Consider the following 17,624-nt stretch of genomic DNA (forward strand, 5'->3'; position numbering starts at 1 on the left):
GACGACCCACCCCCGCATTGTGCCGCCCGGGGCGGCCCGCCCCCCCTGCACTCCCCTTCCTACGCCACTGGGTCCCAGACCACAACATAATTTCAGACCGACAGCGCAGAGTGTCCTCCTCTGCGACACACATACCGGCCATTTATAATTCTGCCGGACTTTGTCTCATCGTTCCCCTGTGTCAGTGTTTCTGTCAGCAGACATTGTACTCAGTCCTAGTGGTTGCTACTGACAATGACACGTCAAAGTCACCCCCGGAGTCTGGGTCACACCCCACAGTATGGTGAACCCTCAAGTTCCTTTCTAACAGGGTGTCAGCTTCACAGGTTTTATTTACTAAATCACTGTCAGTCATGTCAGGTGACATCATGTCAGCAAGTTGGGCAGACGAACCCTTCACACTGGTCACCCCGATGTCTGACCCGTCAATTTTGGGATGTATTCCTGTCTTAATGTATGCCCCTGCAACAGTAATGAGACTTCCATCCTCATGCTGCAGAGGAACGCCCTCCTCCCACAAGTCTGAGAATAACTTACAGTCCCGGCCTACTATCACCGGACAAGGTAGGTTAGGAACTATGGCGGCCTCCAGACTTGTATGGCTCCTGACTGTCTCGAGTTGCACCAAGGCCACTGAATAAACCTTAGTGTCCCCATGGATGCATGTGACCTCAATCTTCCTTTCAGACATTACAAATTTATCTTCTACACCCCTTACCAGGGTCACCGGGCTCCCCGAATCAACCAGACCAAAAACATCCTCAACATCTGCGTTCAACTCTAGAACACACCCATGCAGCTTCTTACCAGGAGGGTAGTACACATGGCAAATTGGACACACATAGTACCATTGTCTCCGGTAACAGTCCGTTTGTGCCACTCCTTTAGTTTCAGGAGGCTCCGCCCCCTTTTGGGCCTCTGCCCCTTTAGGGTCACCACCCCCTTTTGGGCACCTACTCCCTTTTGGGATACCGCCCCCTTTTATGACTCCGCCCCTTTTTTTTACAACCATACCTGTTTGGGTTACTGCCCCCTTTTTGGGACACCACCCTATTAGGGACACCACCCCTTCCCTGGGGCACACCCCGTGGACTCCCCACAGTACTTTCAGGCCCCAGTTCGCACAGTACACCAATGTGACTCCGGCCTTGCACTGGCCCTTTAAGAGTCTGCACGCTCTGGACCAGCAATGTCTTTTCTTTTTTTTTTTTCTTCTCTTTGCTGCAACTGCAGCTACACTTCACAAGGCTCTGCACCGCAGACTTTGCGGACCCGCCAATCCACAGCAAGACGCTTGTCACGTTCGTGGACCCACCGATCCACAGCAAGACGCTTGTCACCTTCGTGACCCCGCTGAGCCACAGCAAGATGCTTGTCAACTTTGTGGACCCGCCGATCCACAGCAAGTTGTTTTGAGAAAAAAAAACCACAGTCTCTCACTGACCCCGGTCAGCATAGCACAGACTCCTGTCTGTTACACACTCGGCTTTACAGCCTAAACACATTTTCTCACTGATCCCGATCAGCATAACACATGGTTGTCAGACCTTCGACTCCTCTGGCTCAGCCAGCACTGAACATATGCTTCTGGGACCGTTTGCCCACATTTGAACACCAATTTTAGCGTTTCCCTTACTTCGAGTTTTGGTGGACACTCGCTTGGCATGGGATTAACGCATACAGGCACAGTTTTTCACACATAATGGTCCATTCGGTTTATTAAATACAGCATAAACCGTACCTTGAACAGTTCATTATATCGCCATATCAGAATATCATATACGGCTTTACATAGCCTTCAGTGGTCACACTGGTATCTCTCTCCAGACACCAGATGACTACGCAGTTCAGCAACTGCCCTATGTTAGCGCACACAGTTCTTTCCCCGCACCAGGGGTTACCTCTAGAGTGGGCTCCTGCTCAACAGGGACTGCCCTGGTCAACGGTCTCACAGGACGTCTCCACTCCCAGGAGACTCCAACACTGACCGTCCAGGTCCACGGCCTCTAGGTGCTTCCAGGACGTCTCCACTCCCAGGAGACTCCAACACTGACCATCCAGGACCTACAGTACACAGGCCACTCAGTGCCAAAGCCCAACCATGTGCTATTCAGGAATTCCCAGGATTTCCAACACAGGCTTCCAGGGCCTTGCACTTGGACCACTCAGATCCAAACACAGGAAACCCACAGGAGACATGTGACCCACACCCTGGTCACATTACATACCTGTAACCACTCCCCTGGGTGGGAGTGTGGGTGTGTGTGGCTAGATTAACCCTCCCATCTCTCATAACTAGCCCTGCCAGTCTCCCATTAGAACTACACCTTTACATGTGGGACTACAGGTCCCAGACTACAATATAATTTCAGACTGACAGCGCAGAGTGTCCTCCTCTGCGATACACATACCGGCCATTTATAATCCTGCCGGACTTTGTCTCATCGCCACAGTTATACATCCAAGCGCATCCTGCAGCGCGCACACAGCACCCCTTGGTTGTAACATTGGTCACTGCACCACACTAGGTAGTGTCCTGTGTGGCTGTGAAATCGATCTGAAAGTAGGTAACAGGAAGCAGTAATGGTCGGAGGCAGAACAAGGGTTAACAGAGGGATTTAATGTAACAGCGTTACTCCACACAGGGTGAGGATAAATGGAGGGGAGGATGAATAAGCTATGCTTGGTACGCTTAGGGGCAACAGTTGTAAGATTGGGTAGGGGAGAGTTCAAAGGTATCAAACTTATCAATCTGACATAGATGAGGAGCAGTCTCTGCGATGATAGAGGTGGCGTCCCAGCTTGAACCCGGTGTCATCGGTGACCCTGAGATGTCCGGTCACGGGTCCTGGATCCAAGAGGAGAACCGCTGGAGAGGTGGCAGTCCTTTCTTTTAAACGCCAGCACAGCACTGAAGTATGCAGGAGCAGATATGTCAGGCAGCCGTACTCAGTCTGCAGCCTGGCTATCCTGTCTTGGAGTGCGCCCCCTGTGGTTGGGTTGTAAAAAGGAATTACTCATGTTCAGTGGTGTTACGAGAGTTGGAACTGTCAGGGATACCAGAAAGCGTCTCTGGTAAGTCTCGGTGGGCTCCTCGGGCTTGGGCCTACTTTGTACTTACTATACAGCAAGGGAGGACTCACAGTCGACCTCAATGCACTACAGCTTCCCATCGCCACTCTGTTTGTTCCCATGCACTGTCGCCCTTTTATATTCTCCATGCCCTCCATCCTCAAGTTCAAAGGTCTATCCAGAGAACTAAGCTCACCCCCCTGCAACTCGGGTGACAGCACCGATGGTTCTGGACTCGTACTGGACAAGGCACACCAGGGTCAGCTCTGCTCCTTACAGACCTTACAGCAATTTTTTTTTGTTGCCATTACTGAGGTCCACAGACAAAGACAGCAGGGCACGTGTCATACAAGTGTGTTGTGCACTGCATCTATTGTGCTCAATGCACTAGTATAGAGTATAGCTTTCTAAATCTTATTTTTTCACTAGATAAATGTGAAACAGCATGCCATATCCCAAGTTGTCATTTAGTGGGATGGTGACACTTGTGAGGCAGTGACTGGTGTGATTTATGAGGGTCGCTATGTGTCCTCCAGGATGCGCTCGGAAGCGTATTAGACCCACTGGAGTGCCTTGTGGTTACAGCAGGATGCCTGTGATTCACAAGGCAGGGTAAAGGGAATCATGAAACCTGATTGAGTTACTTGGCCAAGGAATCGTTAAGGAAAACCCGGTATGGGCTTTTATTTTTTAAACGGACTGCATGAAGGTAGTGGAGCCGGTCTATTTACTCCAGCCCTGATCTTACACAGAGTTGAGTTGCGGAAAACAAAAACCCTGCAGGAAGGGTTTTTGGGTGTGTCAGTTTAGAGTTGGCATGGTGTAGAGCAGACAGCTCTGCCGGTGTGAGGGAACAAAGAGCCCCATGGGGCGAACTCCTGGCGCCTCGCAGCGTGATACCGGACGCATTTATGGACTGTGATATGGAAGATATCATTTCTTTTGTTTGTAAGGTTTTTTTGGGACATTTAAACCTACGTTTACTTTGAACTTTCTTAGGTCCCTGCCTCATCACTGCATAGCATAGACACTACTGCACTACATATGGTTGGAGGATGCTGAGCAGTGTAAACTGAGGCATACCCCAAAGTGTGCTGCATGTCAATAATTAAGCCAGCAACGCTACAGCTCAAGCCTGCTGACAAGATGAAGGAACTGTTGAAACAGTTGGTCCTCGCACAGCAGCGGCAGCATGAGCAACACCTGCAGCAGGAGCAGCAGTGTCAGCGGCAGCAACAGGAGCAGCAACGTGAGCAGCATCAGCAGCAGCTACAGTGTCAGCGGGAGCAGCAGTATCAGGAGCAGCAGTATCAGCAACAGCAGCAGACAAATAACTTGTTGAAGCCTGGTACAAGGTCCACACTGAGGAAGATGGCGCCCGAGGATGAAATGGAGGCCTTCCTCAGCATCTTTGAATGCACTGCGGAGCAGGAGAGTGTTGTGAATTGTATTTCTTGGCTCCCTCTTGTGTTCTCTAGCGGTATGACACTTGGATTGTCTGTCTCCAGGTTTTTACCCACCTGGGTCGTTTGGCCTGGGTGTTCCTATTTAGACTTCCTGGAAACTCAGTATGGTGCCTGGAATCGATGTTACCAGTCTAGTCTTTTGGCTCCTGTCTTCTGCTTTTTGCAAGATAAGCTAAGTCCTGCTTTCTTATTTTTGTTTATCCGCATTTCTGATATTTTGTTCCAGCTAGTTACAATGTGATTCTGATTTTTGCTGGAAGCTCTTGGGGGCTGATATTCTCCCCCTGCACCATTAGTCGGTGCGGGGGTTCTTGGATTTTCAGCGTGGATATTTTGATAGGGTTTTTTGCTGACCGAATAAGTTCTCTTTCTATTTTCTGCTATTATTTAGTGGGCCTCACTTTGCTAAATCAAGTTCATTCTTACGTTTGTCTTTTCTTCTTACCTCACCGTTATTATTTGTTGGGGGCTTGTATTTCATCTTTGGGGTCCCTTCTCTGGAGGCAAGTGAGGTCTTATTTTCTCTGAAAGGGTTAGTTAGTTCTCCGGCTGGTGCGAGACGTCTAGAATCAACGTAGGTACGTTCCCTGGCTACTGTTAGTTGTGTGCTAGGATCAGATATTTGGTCAGCCTAGTTACCACCTCCCTATGAGCTAGTTTTTGTGTTAGCAGACTTAGTTTGTACATTTGAGATCCTCTACCACTAGGATCACAACAGTATTCCAGGCCATTAATGCATTGCTGAAGCGGGATTAAAAGAAAAGAAGTTCTGAGGTTTTTTTTGTTTTTTTTTTCTTCTTCCCCTTTTTCTCTGAGTGGCTTGAAGCTCTGCTACAGACATGAATGTTCAGACTCTGATTACTAGTGTGGATCAGCTTGCTGCAAGAGTGCAGGGCATTCAGGATTTCGTTACTAGCAGTCCTATGTCAGAGCCTAAGATACCTATTCCTGAACTTTTCTCTGGTGATCGATTTAAATTTAGGAATTCCAGGAATAATTGTAAATTGTTTCTATCTTTGAGACCGCGTTCATCTGGAGACTCAGCTCAGCAAGTTAAAATTGTTATCTCTTTCTTGCGCGGCGACCCTCAGGATTGGGCTTTTGCATTGGCGCCAGGAGATCCGGCATTGGCAAACATTGATGCGTTTTTTCTGGCGCTCGGTTTACTTTATGAGGAGCCCAATCTTGAAATTCAGGCAGAGAAAGCGTTGCTGGCTATCTCTCAGGGCCAGGATGAGGCTGAAGTGTATTGCCAAAAATTTCGGAAATGGTCCGTGCTCACTCAGTGGAATGAGTGTGCTCTGGCCGCAATTTTCAGAAATGGCCTTTCTGAAGCCATTAAGAATGTGATGGTGGGTTTTACCATTCCTACAAGTCTGAGTGATTCTATGGCTTTGGCCATTCAGATAGATCGGCGTTTGCGGGAGCGCAAATCTGCTAATCCTCTGGCAGTGCTGTCTGAACAGGCACCTGACTCAATGTTATGTGATAGAATTCAGACTAGAGCTGAACGAAGAAATCATAGACGTCAGAATGGGTTATGTTTTTACTGTGGTGATTCTACACATGTTATCTCGGCATGCTCTAAACGCCTAACAAAGATGATTAGTCCTGTCACCATTGGTAATTTAAATCCTAAGTTTATTTTGTCTGTGACTCTAATTTGCTCATTGTCTTCCTACCCTGCTATAGCGCTTGTGGATTCAGGTGCTGCCCTGAGCCTTATGGACTTGTCATTTGCCAAGCGCTGTGGTTTTGTCCTGGAGCCTTTAAAAAATTCCATTCCTCTTAGAGGAATTGATGCTACGCCATTGGCGGAGAATAAGCCGCAGTATTGGACACAAATGACCATGTGCATGACTCCTGAACATCGGGAGGTGATTCGTTTTCTTGTTCTGCATAAAATGCATGATTTGGTCGTTTTAGGTCTGCCATGGTTACAGACCCATAATCCAGTCTTAGATTGGAAGGCAATGTCTGTGTCAAGTTGGGGTTGTCAGGGAATTCATTGCGATTCCCCGTCGGTGTCTATTGCTTCTTCTACTCCTTCTGAAGTTCCGGAGTATTTGTTGGACTATCAGGATGTATTTAGTGAGTCCAGGTCCAGTGCCCTTCCTCCGCATAGGGACTGTGACTGTGCTATAGATTTGATTCCTGGTAGTAAATTTCCTAAGGGACGTTTATTTAATTTATCTGTACCTGAACATGCTGCAATGCGTTCTTATATAAAGGAGTCTTTAGAGAAGGGATATATTCGTCCATCCTCTTCCCCTCTTGGTGCGGGATTTTTTTTTGTAGCCAAAAAGGACGGGTCTTTGAGACCTTGTATAGACTATCGACTTCTGAATAAAATCACGGTCAAATTTCAGTATCCTTTGCCACTGTTGTCGGACTTGTTTGCTCGGATTAAGGGTGCTAAGTGGTTCACCAAGATAGATCTTCGTGGTGCGTACAACCTTGTGCGCATTAAGCAGGGAGATGAATGGAAAACTGCGTTCAATACGCCCAAAGGTCATTTTGAGTACTTGGTGATGCCTTTTGGGCTCTCTAATGCCCCTTCTGTGTTTCAGTCTTTTATGCATGACATCTCCTGGAAGTATCTAGATAAATTTATGATTGTTTATCTGGATGATATTCTGTTTTTTTCTGATTGGGATTCTCATGTAAAGCAAGTCAGGATGGTGTTTCAGGTTTTGCGTGATAATGCTTTGTTCGTGAAAGGCTCAAAGTGTCTCTTTGGAGTGCAGAAGGTTTCCTTTCTGGGTTTCATTTTCTCCCCGTCTACAGTGGAGATGGACCCAGTCAAGGTCCAAGCTATTCATGATTGGATCCAACCTACGTCCGTTAAGAGTCTTCAGAAATTCTTGGGTTTTGCTAATTTCTACCGTCGTTTTATTGCTAATTTCTCTAGCGTTGTGAAACCTTTGACGGATATGACCAAGAAAGGTTCTGATGTGACTAATTGGGCTCCGGCAGCCGTAGAGGCTTTCCGGGAGCTGAAGCGCCGGTTTACTTCGGCACCTGTTTTGTGCCAGCCTGATGTTTCACTTCCCTTTCAGGTTGAAGTAGACGCTTCTGAGATCGGTGCAGGGGCTGTTTTGTCGCAGAAAGGCTCTGGTTGTTCTGTGATGAGACCTTGTGCTTTTTTTTCTAGGAAGTTTTCGCCTGCGGAGCGGAACTATGATGTGGGTAATCGGGAGTTGTTGGCCATGAAGTGGGCATTTGAGGAGTGGCGTCATTGGCTCGAGGGAGCTAGGCATCGTGTGGTGGTCTTGACTGATCACAAGAATTTGATGTATCTCGAGTCTGCTAAGCACCTGAACCCTAGACAGGCTCGTTGGTCGTTGTTTTTCTCCCGTTTTGACTTTGTGGTTTCATACCTGCCTGGTTCGAAGAATGTGAAGGCAGATGCTCTTTCTAGGAGTTTTGTGCCTGACTCTCCGGGAGTCTCAGAGCCAGCTGGTATTCTTAAAGAGGGAGTAATTTTGTCGGCCATTTCTCCTGATTTGCGACGTGTGTTGCAGAGATTTCAGGCTGGTAGTCCTGACTCTTGCCCACCTGATAGACTGTTTGTTCCTGATAAATGGACTAGCAGAGCTATCTCTGAGGTTCATTCCTCGGTGTTGGCAGGGCATCCTGGGATTTTTTGTACCAGAGATTTGGTGGCTAGGTCCTTTTGGTGGCCTTCCTTGTCGCGGGATGTGCGTTCTTTTGTGCAGTCCTGTGGGATTTGTGCTCGGGCTAAGCCTTGCTGTTCTCGTGCCAGCGGGTTGCTTTTGCCCTTGCCGGTCCCGAAGAGGCCCTGGACACACATTTCCATGGATTTCATTTCAGATCTTCCGGTTTCTCAAGGTATGTCTGTCATCTGGGTGGTGTGTGATCACTTTTCCAAGATGGTCCATTTGGTGCCCTTGCCTAAGTTGCCTTCCTCTTCCGATCTGGTTCCTTTATTCTTTCAGAACGTGGTTCGTTTGCATGGCATTCCTGAGAATATCGTGTCTGACAGAGGGTCACAGTTTGTGTCCAGGTTCTGGCGATCTTTTTGTGCTAAGATGGGCATTGATTTATCATTCTCATCTGCCTTTCATCCTCAGACTAATGGCCAAACGGAGCGAACTAATCAGACGCTGGAGGCTTACTTGAGATGTTTTGTTTCTGCGGATCAGGATGATTGGGTGACCTTTTTGCCATTGGCTGAGTTTGCCCTCAATAATCGGGCTAGTTCCGCTACTTTGGTTTCGCCATTTTTCTGCAATTCTGGTTTTCATCCTCGTTTCTCCTCGGGGCATGTTGAATCTTCTGACTGTCCTGGGGTGGATTCCGTGGTGGATAGATTGCAGCGGATTTGGAGTCATGTGGTGGACAACTTGAAATTGTCACAGGAGAAGGCTCAGCGTTTTGCCAACCGCCGCCGCGGTGTGGGTCCCCGACTTCGTGTTGGGGATTTGGTTTGGTTGTCTTCTCGGTATGTCCCTCTTAAGGTTTCCTCTCCTAAGTTTAAGCCTTGCTTTATTGGTCCGTATAGAATTTTGGAAATCCTTAATCCAGTTTCTTTTTGTTTGGATCTTCCGGTGTCATTTGCCATTCACAATGTGTTCCATAGGTCTTTGTTGCGGCGGTATGTTGTGCCTGTGGTTCCTGCGGTTGACCCTCCTGCTCCGGTCTTGGTTGAGGGCGAGTTGGAGTACGTGGTGGAGAAGATCTTAGATTCTCGTCTCTCCAGACGGAGGCTTCAGTATCTGGTCAAATGGAAGGGCTATGGTCAGGAGGATAATTCCTGGGTGGTCGCCTCTGATGTTCATGCGGCCGATTTGGTTCGTGCTTTTCACGCGGCTCATCCTGATCGTCCTGGTGGTCGTGGTGAGGGTTCGGTGTCCCCTCCTTAAAGGGGGGGGTACTGTTGTGAATTGTATTTCTTGGCTCCCTCTTGTGTTCTCTAGCGGTATGACACTTGGATTGTCTGTCTCCAGGTTTTTACCCACCTGGGTCGTTTGGCCTGGGTGTTCCTATTTAGACTTCCTGGAAACTCAGTATGGTGCCTGGAATCGATGTTACCAGTCTAGTCTTTTGGCTCCTGTCTTCTGCTTTTTGCAAGATAAGCTAAGTCCTGCTTTCTTATTTTTGTTTATCCGCATTTCTGATATTTTGTTCCAGCTAGTTACAATGTGATTCTGATTTTTGCTGGAAGCTCTTGGGGGCTGATATTCTCCCCCTGCACCGTTAGTCGGTGCGGGGCTTCTTGGATTTTCAGCGTGGATATTTTGATAGGGTTTTTTGCTGACCGAATAAGTTCTCTTTCTATTTTCTGCTATTATTTAGTGGGCCTCACTTTGCTAAATCTAGTTCATTCTTACGTTTGTCTTTTCTTCTTACCTCACCGTTATTATTTGTTGGGGGCTTGTATTTCATCTTTGGGGTCCCTTCTCTGGAGGCAAGTGAGGTCTTATTTTCTCTGAAAGGGTTAGTTAGTTCTCCGGCTGGTGCGAGACGTCTAGAATCAACGTAGGTACGTTCCATGGCTACTGTTAGTTGTGTGCTAGGATCAGATATTCGGTCAGCCTAGTTACCACCTCCCTATGAGCTAGTTTTTGTGTTAGCAGACATAGTTTGTACATTTGAGATCCTCTGCCACTAGAATCACAACAGGAGAGCTTGCCAGTGACTCAGTGGGCTGAAGTGGTGGCCAATTTCCTGATGGGAGATGCAAAGAAGGCCTACCTGGACCTCAGTCGGGATGATGCCCTGGACTGGGAGACCAGGGTTAACCCTCCCAAGGTAAATGTTACTCCAGGCATGGAACCTGAAGATCCCAAGTCAGGGATACCTGCCTTAGGGGTCACCAACCTAGGGACAGTGTGTAACCCCAATAGGTTTCCTTAGAGGTATTGGCAGAAGTTGTGGAGACCCCTCCGATCCCCGAGCTGGTGTCCCCTGGTAAGTTTGGGACCGCCCAGCTCCAGGAACCCACTCTGACCTGGGCACGGGGAAGAGTAATCAAGGTAAATGGGGTGGCTCAGCAACCGGGTGTAGAGAACGAGTTTCCCCAGATGACGATCGACCAGGAGTTACTGTACAGGGTTGATAAAATCATGAATGAGGTAGTAGAACTGATAGTGCCCCAATCCTATCATCGGGCGGTGCTCGGCATGGCTCACACTCAGATGCTAGGAGGGAATTTGAGGGCCAAAAATATGCTGAAGCGCATACTGCAGCGTTTTTTTTTTGGCCAGGTGTCCACACTGAGGTCTAAAGGTATTGCCATACATGTCCGGAGTGCCAACTAACCTCACCCACCACGAACTACCAGAGTCCATTGGTGCCTCTGCCCACTGTAGAGGTACCTTTTGAGTGGATTGAGATGGATCTGGTGGGGCCAATAGTAAAATCCGCCTGGGACCACCAACACTTATTAGTAGTCGTAGACTACGCCACCCATTACCCAGAGGCGACACCTCTCTGCCACACCTTGGCTAAACTAATAGCCTGTGAAATATTTGCCATGTATTGTCACCTTGGGCTACCCAAGGAGATCCTTACAGATCAGGGAACTCCTTTTATGTCTAAGGTGACCAGGGAGCTATGTAAGCTGCTCCGAATTAAACAGCTACATATGTCGGTGTACCATCCAGAAACCAAAGGGTTGGTGGAGAGATTTAATAAGACTCTCAAGACCATGCTCAAAAAGGTGGTCTCCAAGGATGGGAAGAATTGGGACATGTTACTGCCCTTCCTAATGTTTACCATCTGTGAGGTACCGCAGGCTTCCATGGGGTTTTCCCATTTGAGCTGTTGTATGGCAGGCACTCGAGGGGACTGCTAAATGTAGCCAAGGAGACATGGGAACAGGAGCCTATGCCACATAAGAGTGTCATTGAGCATGTTGCAAGTATGCAGGATCGGATTGCGGCCATGCGGCCCATAGTAAAGGAGCATCTATTGGATGCCCAGGCCGCTCAGAGCCGCATCTATAATAAAAGGGCCACAGTCAGGACCTTTAAAGAAGGGGACCGCATATTGGTACTCGTGCCCACCCCATAGAGTAAGATCATGGCCAAGTGGCAAGGGCCATTTGACATACGAGGGAAGGTGGGCAAAGTGAATTATAGGGTGCACCAACCCGGGAAAAAGAAACCCGAGCAACTGTATCATGTTAACCTAAAAGCCTGGAAAGACCGGGAGGGCTTGGTTACAGAGGCAACTCCGGAAGTACCAACAGGAAACCCACTGGCCCCGGGCAGGGATGTGGCCGGGTGTGAGGTAAAAGTTAATGACGCCCTCACAAAACAGCACCATCAGGAGCTCTAGCAAAAAGTGGTTACTTAGCCACACTCCTCCAAGGCTTAGCCTGGACCGTGACACAGTGGATCCATGATCCACCTGCATGACAATGATAGTCGAGAGGCTCGAGCTTTGGTGCAGCGGAATACGGATGTATTCTCAGAACTGCCAGGGTGAACCTTGGTGATTCAACATGACATTGTCACTGAGCCCCAGGATATGGTATGGATAAACCGTGCAGGGTGCCAGGAGCCCGGAGACATGCCCTACCGGCTGAAGTGAAGCAAATGCTTCAATTGGGTAGTCATCGAGGAGTCCCGGAGTGAGAGGGCTAGCCCTATTGTGCTAATACATAAACCAGACGGGTCGTTACACTACTGTAATGACTTCAGAAAGTTAAATGAGATGTCAAAATTTGACCTCTATCCAATGTCCCGAGTGGACGAGCTAATTGAGAGACTGGGAAAGGCCCAGTACTTCATTACACTCGACCTCACGAAAGGGTACTGGCAGGTCCCGCTAACAGAATCAGCGAAAGAGAAGACCGCATTTATATCACCAGAGGGTCTATATCACGATGTCATCTTGCCTTTTGGGTTAAATGGGGCTCCGGCCACATTCCAAAGGCTGATGGACATAATGTTAGAGCCACATCGGAAATACGCATCAGTGTATTTGGATGACATTGTCATCTTTAGTACCAACTGGGAGACCCATCTGTCCCAGGTACAAGCAGTGATGGAGTCTCTCCGAATTGCGGTGTTAACAGCAAACCCAAAGAAATGCACGATAGGACTCACGGAAGCCTGGTACTTAGGTTATGTGATCGGCTGCGGGGTTATCAAACCCCAAGTAAATAAGATCGAGGCCATCCAAAACTGGCCCAAGCCATTGATTACCAAACAATTGAGGGCTTTTCTCGGCGTCATTGGGTACTATCGCTGGTTTATACCCAATTTTGCAAATCAGCACCCCTAACTGACCTGTTAAAAGGTAAGAAGTCAGTTATGGTGGAATCCTCAAGCGGAGGAAACATTCCAATCCCTGAAGTCGGCATGGTGTGGACAGCCAGTCCTCATCAGCCCCAATTTTAAAGAAACTTCTATTGTGCAAACCGATGCCTCAGAGGTAGGTCTAGGAGCGGTGCTGTTGTAAGAGGTGAACGGAGATGAGCACCTAATCACATGTCTGAGCAGGAAACTGACCCCGGTGGAGAAAAATTATAGCGTAGTGGAGAAAGAGTGCTTGGTGATTAAATGGGCCCTGGAGTCCCTGCACTATTATTTGCTCGGGCGTCAGTTTCGTTTGGCAACGGACCATTCACCCCTTGTCTGGATGAGAAACGCAAAAGTGAGGAAAGCTTGGGTCATCAGATGGTTTCTGTCCCTACAAAATTTCAATTTCTCAGTGGAATATCGGGCGGGAAAATCACAAGGAAATGCGTATGCTCCATCCAGGGCCCCCTGTATGGTGACAAATGTTTAACTCCCCAAGTTTGAACAGAGGGGGGTGTGTGTGAGGCAGCGACTGGTGTGATTTGAGAGGGTCGCTATGTGTCCCCCAGGATGCGCTCGGAAGTGTATTAGATCCACTGGAGTGCCTTGTGGTCACAGCAGGACGCCTGTGAGTCACAAAGCAGGATAAAAGTAAGCATGAAACTTGGTTAAGTTATTTGGCCAAGGAATTGTTAAGGAAAACCTGTTAAGGGCTTCTATTTTTGAAACAGACTGCATGTGGGGCTGGTCTGTTTCCACCAGCCCTGATCTTACAAGTGGCCCAAGGCCACAGAGTTGAGTTGAGGAAAAAAAACCTGCAGGAAGGGTTTTTGGGTGTGTCAGTTTAGAGTTGGCATGGTGTAGAGCAGACAGCTCTGCAAAAGCTCTGCCGGTGTGAGGGAACACAGAGCCCTGTGGGGCGAACTCCTGAAACCCTGCAGCGTGATACGGTGGTGCGGTCGGCCACAGCAACCGGACTCATTTATGGACTGGTTTGCTTCCCGGCTGTAATCCGGAAGATACCATTTGTTTTGTTTGTAAGTTTTTTTGGGACATTAAAACCTATGTATACTTTGAACTTTCTTGGGTCCCTGCCTTATCGCTGCACTGCAAGGACACCGCTGCACTACACATTGTTCTTTAATTTGAGCTGCTGTGCATGAAGAAATTTTTTTTGGTGCAGTTGATAGTGTGACTCACCATGACATCTCACTTTGTTATTTAGTGGTGGTGAAATTCCACAGTGTGCATAGCTCCTGCACATTAAAAAAAAATAATATTTTTTTCTGTTGCTAAATGTGATACAGGTCGCCGTATCCCATGTTGTAATTTTGTGGCGATGATATGAAGCTGTCTGCAGACCTTACTGTCAGGACTCTGAACATTTTTTATTACCTTTTGTGCATTGCTGCCCTTTTCCAAGATGGCGTCTTTGGTCTCATGTGCAGTGTCTTCCTGCTATAAAACTCCACCCCAGCCTTCAGTCTGTGCTAAAGTATTCTGCCTTGCATCCAGCTCCTGACCCTGGTGACTCCCTGGCTATATACCTGCTCCTGTGAACCTGTGTGGTGATCCTGCTATTCTGCTCTGAGTTCCTGCTGTATACACCAGTTTCCAGTAATCCTCTTTCATCTGCTGCTTGTGTTTTCTCCACTTGCATTTGTTGGACATGTAAGCTGTTGCTGCTCTGCAAAAACCTGAGACTATTACCCAGGCCTCCCTGGTTTTGTTAAGATATTATTTGAACTGCCTTATAAGCATAGCTATCTGTGTTTGGACTAAAACAAGGACTTATTCGTGTCAAGTATCCTCAAGAATAATTGTGCTTCATAGACTTTCTGCGTGATTGCATTTTCCTCTGAAGTTTCCTATAGACTGTTAAGCTGCGTTTAATATTTACACCAAGTGTTGTGGACTTGAGTTTCTCTCTGCACCTGTTTGAATCACCATGTAATATAATAATATAGACTTTACCACTTATAAAACTGTGTCCTGTAGTTGTCTTGTTCCATGCAAAGAGTCTCCTGAGTTATCCCCTATAATTATTACACTTGCGCACATTGAAAAAATATATATTTTTTTCTGTTGGTAAACATGAAGCTCTCTGCAGATCTAACGCACATTAAAAAAAAAAATTTCTAGTGAAAAACGTGATACAGCCTGCCGTATCCCACATTGTCATTTTGTGGTGGAGATATGAAGCTGTCTGCAGACCTCACACACATTAAAAAAAAAAATTCTGTTGCTAAACGTGATACTACCTGCTCTATCCAACCTTGTCATTTACTGGCATTGAAATTGTTTTGTGTGCAGAGCTGTGCACATTAAAACATTTTTTTTCAAATGTGATACAGCAGCCGAGATCTGAGTTTGAAATTGTTTTGAGCGTATCTTCTAGATTATGTGCATCTTTGGCATTCATTTTCTCATGGGCATCTTTTATGCCTAGTGTGAGACACGCATCTGTTACAACTATCTTCTGACGAGCATCAAACACTCTATGGTAATTGGTGTTGGGTAATTGACTAATCGTTGTAGGCTGGATCTTGGATCTCATACCTCACATAGCTGCCTTCTTATTGATTCTGTTGTACTTTTCCATTCCCACCGTTGTTATACCCCTTTTCCTGATCAGTTCATCTAACTACATATTTCTCCGGCAAACCTGCACCTTACCAACAGCAGCTGTAGGAAAGATGGCGTTACAACGTCACAATCTTCTAGATTATACAGGCCTCATACACACTAAAAATATTTTTTTTATGTTACTAACGTGATACAGAAAGGGAGATCTCAGTTTGAAATTGTTCTGAGCATCTAGTCAATGTTATACAGGCCTCATGTACAGCCCCTATAATTTCTTCTGTTACTAACATAAAACAGTAGGAGACATCTAATTAAAAATAGTTTGGAGCATATCTTCTTTGTCATCCAACCCTCATCCACACTTAAACAATTCTTATTTCTGTTACTAGCGTAATAGAGTAGGGGACATCTCACTTAGAAATTGTTTGTAGCATCTAGTCAATGTTTTACAGGCCTCAACGACAGGCCAAAAAACATTCTTCTGTTACTAACTCATACAGTAGGGGATATCTCACTTTGAAATTGTTTGGATGATGCAGTCAGTGTTATACATGCCTCATCTACAGCCCCCATTATTTCTACAGCCCCCATTATTTCCACTGTTACTAATGTAATAACGTAGGAGACATCTCACTTAGAAATTGTTTGTAGCATATATTCATTGTTATGCACGCCTCATCAACAGGCCAATAAAAATTATTGTTACTAACGTCATACAGTAGAGGACATCTCACTTTGAAATTGTAGCATCTAGTCAATGTTATACAGGCCTCATCCACAGGCCCCCAAAAATGTCGGTTACTAACATCATACAGTAGGGGACATCTCATTAAAAAATAGTTTGCAGCATAAATTCTTTGTCATCTAGCCCTCATCCACACTGAAAAAATCCTTTTTTTCTGTAATGTGATTCATCATGCCATATTCCACCTCATTTTGTGCCAATGAAATTCAGCTGTGTCCAGAGGTTGTGCAGAGTAAAGCATCTAATTTTTAGTTGCTAATTGTGTCCTCCTAGCACACTATCTGAGCAACATAACAGGGAAAAAGCGAGGTCATGGTGGAAAGCTGATTAGGCTTGGTGTTCGATATGTATGTGGCGTAGGTGTTAATGTTTCTGAAAGCACTAGTGAACCAACAACGTAACGTCCTACTCCAAGACAACTGACAACCTCTGCTACTGGATGTAGTTTTTAGTGGTTTGCATTGTTCTTGCAGAATTGCAGTCTCTGATATCTTTAGAGGGGCTTCTGTGCTTGCTGTTGCTGCTGCTGGAGATGTTAACTAATTTTTGGAAGTGTGAGCAGTCCTGCTTGGGTGTCCATCTGCTGGATTGAGTGTACTGGAAGACCTGTTGGTCCCTATTATACTATTTCTACTGTGGTAAAATTTATGCCACTTTGTTAGTGTCTGCCACTAATTTTTGAAAATGTGAACACTCCAGGAAGAAGCCAGCGGTGAAACACACGTTGGGGTGGGGAGTCGTCACCATTGTTCTCAGGTAATCCTCCATATATAGTCTACTGCTTGTACCCTTATAAAATAATAGTGGTTCATCCTTCACTTGAAGTGTCATTTGTTTTCATAGCATTAGGGGATTATGTAGGGCTAGTATACTGTTACAGTTTACTTTGTTGTAATATTGCTGGGGGAACTGCATATATAACTTGTTTCATTTCAGTTATTGTAACTGAATTTTATTAGTTATAATGATGGGGTGATGACTCTGTAGTAGTAACTTTTTTAATTATTATTATTAATAAAATTTGCACTTTATAGTATCTGGAACTTTGTTATTCTGTTGATGACAATCTTCAGAATTGTGGTAATTTAGTGACTGTGAAGTGCCAGCTTGGGCGTAGCTAATATATTTCTACTGTGGTAAAATTGATGCCACTTTGTTGGTGTCTGTCACTAATTTTTGGAAACGTGAATACTCCTGGTTTTGTGTCCATCTGCTGGGTTGGAAGTAGTGGAAGACCTGTCGGTCCCTATTAAAATGTTTCTACTGTGGTAAAATTGATGCCACTTTGTTCGTGCCTGCCACTAATTTTTGGAAATGTGAACACTCTTGGTTGATGTGAGGCAGTGAGGGAGATCATATGCTAGGATCGACATGTATTCCCCAGGGTGCGCATAGAAGCATATTAAACCCCTGGAGTGTATCGCAGTCACAGGTATAGCTGTGGCTGCTGCAGTGCAAAATAAAAGTGTGGACCTGGTCAAG

At 46.4% G+C, this 17,624-nt stretch overlaps 1 long non-coding RNA gene across 1 annotated transcript in view; it reads right to left on the bottom strand.

Moving 5' to 3' along the window:
• Positions 1–2,668: 2,668 nt before the first annotated feature.
• The window catches only part of LOC143784268 (uncharacterized), a 31,754-nt gene continuing 16,798 nt past the window's right edge, over positions 2,669–17,624 (bottom strand). Inside the window, exon 3 of the long non-coding RNA XR_013217753.1 lies at positions 2,669–2,989. This is a non-coding gene — a long non-coding RNA (uncharacterized LOC143784268). The remainder of the gene's footprint in view (positions 2,990–17,624) is intronic.

The sequence above is a fragment of the Ranitomeya variabilis genome, chromosome 1, assembly GCF_051348905.1.
Source record: "Ranitomeya variabilis isolate aRanVar5 chromosome 1, aRanVar5.hap1, whole genome shotgun sequence".
Lineage (NCBI taxonomy): Eukaryota > Metazoa > Chordata > Amphibia > Anura > Dendrobatidae > Ranitomeya > Ranitomeya variabilis.